The following is a 4,757-nucleotide window of genomic DNA, read 5'->3' on the forward strand; positions in this document are numbered from 1 at the left end:
TTAGTTAATTCTGTTTGGATTACTGTAATGCACTCTATGCCTTTGAAGATTGTTCACTCTCCTTAGAGCTGTGGCTAGATTACTACAGGGAATGCACAACTCCCCTGCTGCAACAGCTCCACTAGGACCAGGGTGTTTCTGGGACCAATTCAAAGTGCTAATTATGACTAATAAAGCCCAAGATGACTTTGGTCTAGGCTATCTGGCATATCATATCTTCCAACAATGAGATGTTCATGAGCATCTCTTATCTCAATCCCACCACCATCACAAGAATGGTTGGTGGGGATGCAAGAGAGAGTCTTCCTGTTGGCCACCCCTTGTCTGTGGAACTCCCTGCCTAGAGATGCCAGAATGTCTCCATACAAACAGGCTTTTAAAGAAGAAAGGTTTTAAGACCAAGCTGGGGGTGGGGGCTCTGTAGTGTTTTATATATTTGAATTGTTTTTAAGAGTGTTGTGTTTAATTGTATTCTTATGTTTATAATAATAAATAATAATAAACCTTTATTTGTACCCCGCTACCATCTCCCGAAGGACTCAGTGTGGCTTACAAGAGGCCAAGCCCACATACAACAATAAAACAACAGCAACAACAATACAGCAAAATAAATCAAAACAAAGCAATAACATTAACAACACACAATGATGCAATTTAAAACTATGGCAGGGCCAAATGTAATAACTAAAATTAAAATTAAAAAGTGCTGGGCATGACCAGGAGAAAAGGATAGGTGTTTGGAGAGGGATGGGTTTGCAGATATCCTGAATCTCTGATAAAGTGCGTTGGGGACAAAATGCTTTCCTTATTCTGGGAAGGCACACTGGAACAGCCACGTTTTCAAGCTCCTCCTAAAAATTTCCAGTGATGGGGCTTGCCTGATATCCTTAGGGAGAGAGTTCCAGAGTCGAGGGGCCACCACCGAGAAAGCCCTATCCCTCGTCCCCACCAATCACGCTTGCGATGCAGGTGGGATCGTAAGTAGGGACTCTCCAGATCAACGAAGAGATCGTGTGGGTTCGTATGCAGAGATGCGGTCACGCAGGTAGGTGGGTCCCAAACCATTTAGGGCTTTGTAGGTAAGCACCTGCATCTTGAATTGGGACCGGAAAATGAAAGGCAGCCAGTGGAGCTCCTTAAACAGGAGGGTTGACCTCTCTCTGTAAGGAGCACCGGTTAACATGTTTATGTTTTAGGTTTAAAATTGAACATTTTATTTTACTAGCATTGTTAGCCACTTTGAATCTCTTTTAAGAGAGGAGATGGAGAAGAATAAGAATAAGCATAAGAATAAGCATAAGAATAAGAATAATAACAAGAAGAAGAAGAAGAAGAAGAAGAAGAAGAAGAAGAAGAAGAAGAAGAAGAAGAAGAAGAAGAAGAATAGCAAAATTGAATGAAAGAACCCGGTGCAAAAGAGAATATGGTCCCATAGTATATTTAGGGATAGTCCAAAATGCAGCACCCCAGACCTCTCAACATTACTATATATCTAAAAGTGCTTCAGCTGGAAAGGGCTCCTTTCTAGTCACCACCAAGTTTACACCAAAAGAAAAAGAAACACAAGAAGGGCCTATGACTTAAGCAATCAGACAAGCCTTATGTGGAAAGAATTAATCCTTTATGCATCTGCATGCAAGATGTTTTAGGGACATAGAATAGCAGCTTTCATTGTTCATTTGTTCAGTCGTTTCCAACTCTTGGTGACCTCATGGACCAGTCCACGTCAGAGCTTCCTGTCGGCGGTCACCACCCCCAGCTCCTTCAAGGTCAATCCAGTCACTTCAAGGATGTTATGCATTCATCTTTCCCTTTATCAGCCCATCTTCCCTTTTCCTTCCATTTCCCCCAGCATCATTGTCTTCTCTAAGCTTTCCTTTCTTGTCATGATGTGGCCTCTACTATCTTTCCCTCCAATGAGCAGTCAGGCTTTATTTCCTGAAGTACGGACTGGTTGGATCTTCTGGCGGTCCAAGGCACTCTCAGAACTTTCTTCCAGCACCACAGTTCAAAAGCATCTATCTTCCTTCACTCAGCCTTCCCTATGGTCCAGCTCTCACATACCATTGTTTTAACTATGCGGATCTTCGTTGCCAGTCTCCTAATTTCCTGGCTGCAGTCTGCATCTGCAGTAATCTTTGCACCTAGAAATTCAAAGTCTGTCACTGCCTCCATGTTTTCTCCCTCTATTTCCCAGTTGTCAATCATTCTTGTCGCCATAATTTTGGTTTTTTAATGTTTGGCTGCAATCCAGCTTTTGCTCTTTCTTCTTTCACCTTGATTAGAAGGCTCCTCGGCTCCTCCTCACTTTCGGCCATCAAAGTGGTGTCATCTGCATATCTAAGGTTGTTAATGTTTCTTCCAGCAATGTTTACCCCAGCCATGCATTCATCAAGCCCCGCACATTGCATTATGTGTTCTGCATACAAAGTTGAATAGCTTGGGTGAGAGTATACAACCCTGCCATATGCCTTTCCCAATCTTGAACCAGTCAGATGTTCCATGTTCAGGAATAGTAGCAGTACTTTTCTTAATGCCCAGATACAAAACAGCAGTGATTATTTAAAACTGAATTTATCAGCCTTTTCACTAAGATCAAGTGTAGTATCTGTTCTTATCAGTTTAACATCTGATACATCCTCTATTTGAGGACTATATATTAAATGGGTTTTTGGGTCTGGGAGATGGAATAGGGACTTGTTTCATCCACTCGACACATCAACCTGGTATTGCAGTGCCTCCAACTAATATGCACCCCCACCCCCCTAAAAAAGAAAGAAATTAAAGAAAAGAAAAGAAAAATACCAGCCTAGTAAGCAGTCATTTGTTAAGCTTTCTTGGGTAAATATTATCTATGAATGATACCAGCCTAGTAAGCAGTCATTTGTTAAGCTTTCTTGGGTAAATATTATCTATGAATGATACGTTTATTTTAAAGTCTTCTAGGGCCTTAAACAGTTAAAAATACATCCGTAAAATAATCTTATGTGAATGGATATTGGGAATTCTAGTCATTCACCTCAGTGGTAAATCATTGAACTATAGATAATAGTTTTTCTGGAAAGTATCCTTGGCTCTGGGCTGGATCACTGGATTCTTCTAAACACATAGTAGAAGAGGAATTGACAATATAGTGTGTGTCCCTCTAGTTGTCCTTCCATCCTGCCGCTTCACTCTCTTTCTGTCTTCAGTCTTGCCCTATGTCTTGTTCCTTCCATTTTGCTTGTTGTTCAGTCCTCATTAACATTCTTCAATTTTGACTCCGTGTTTTCTGCTACCTGGCTCACATCTGATTATTGTCCATGGCCCAATTATGTCAATAACCAGAACAGATGAAAGGGGACACAATTCAAAGTCCTGGGCAATGTTTTAGGAAAATAATTGCCTTTGGAATTGTTGATCTGATATGCTCCCATCCCATGATGAGAAGTAAACCAGTTCTGTTTGCCGGAGAAGGCAGCTCACCGAAATCTTAAATCAGGCATCCTCAAACTGCAGCCCTCCAGCTGTTTGGGCCTTCAACTCCCACCATTCCAGACCATTGAAAAAGCTCGTTAAGGCTTCTGGGAGTTTGAGTCCCAAACAGCTGGAGGGCTGCAGTTTGAGGATGACTGACTTAAATAAACTGTTGCAACAAATTCAAAGGAGTATAGAATTGTTACAGACAATCAGTTGAACCCACAATTATGATTATTTACAGACCATCAACATCCAAGTGATCTGATAAAACACAGGTAAACAGATAAAAGCCCTCATTATCAGTTTTCTCTACTGTCAGTAATACAGTAGACAGTTGCCTATCAAGTCAGAAATATTGTCCATTCTGATGCCTTTGATGCAGCAAACAAATATTATTTCAGAAATTCTATTTCATGGCCCTTCATATGGGGCTCTGAGTGAATGGTCTTCAATGTTTTGCATAATTTATGTATAGAAACTAGAATTATCAGGGGAAATTCTTCAGCACTAGATAAAATAATTATGTTGTAACAAAGCTAAAATTGTTGGCACATAATATATTACTTTGTTTTTAAACTCTTCTGCTTTGATCCCATTAGTATAATTGGCGTGCATAATTTAAAACACACGCAATGTTCTATTTGTTAAAAAAATAAGCACGGTTAATAAAAGAACATTAACATTTGTTTTAAAAATCCATAATATCTTTGTTCCTCCAGCATTGAAATAACGGGCCTGCACAACCATATGGAATAACTATGGGCAACGTTATTATTGTTACCTATTTAACTTTCTTTGTGACCATCAAATCAATTCTTAAAGGGTATGAACATGGTGTGGAATAAGCTGAGGCAGTGGCCATCCAAGTTAGGAGTGTGCAGAGTTGAGACATCCAAGTTAGGAGTGTGCTGAATTCTGTTTGGTGATTCAGGAAAATTCAGTCATCTGGCTACCAGATTGCTAAAAATGGACTGGACAGGACCCAGCAGAAGCCTTAACCAGAACTGACAACAAGCAGCTAAATCTTTTAATTAATGGAGTGATGGAGCTGAGCTGCACTCTACCTGAGCAGAGGTCGCAAGGTGTGGGTGGCCTCACAAACCAGGCAAGAGCGAACACCTGATGGTGGCAGCTCTTCCTCTTCTTCTTTCTTCCCCAGTAGCCTGCTTCATCCTTCCCCAAAGCCACCCCTCCCCCCAGCAGAGCACCCGCTTGAGGCACATAAGGCTGGAAAGAGAGAGAGAGAAAGCAAAAAAAAGAAGAAGACTGAAACAGCTTCTCTAGGCCTCTTTTCCAGG

The 4,757-nt window shown here is 41.0% G+C and overlaps 1 non-coding gene across 1 annotated transcript; it reads left to right on the forward strand.

Moving 5' to 3' along the window:
* The first annotated feature begins 2,572 nt into the window (after positions 1-2,572).
* On the forward strand, positions 2,573-2,760 carry LOC132772391 (U2 spliceosomal RNA). Its single transcript, XR_009631156.2, has one exon. It is a non-coding gene; the product is annotated as a U2 spliceosomal RNA (small nuclear RNA).
* Positions 2,761-4,757: the final 1,997 nt, after the last annotated feature.

The sequence above is a fragment of the Anolis sagrei genome, chromosome 3 (genome assembly GCF_037176765.1).
Source record: "Anolis sagrei isolate rAnoSag1 chromosome 3, rAnoSag1.mat, whole genome shotgun sequence".
Taxonomy (NCBI): Eukaryota; Metazoa; Chordata; class Lepidosauria; order Squamata; family Dactyloidae; genus Anolis; species Anolis sagrei.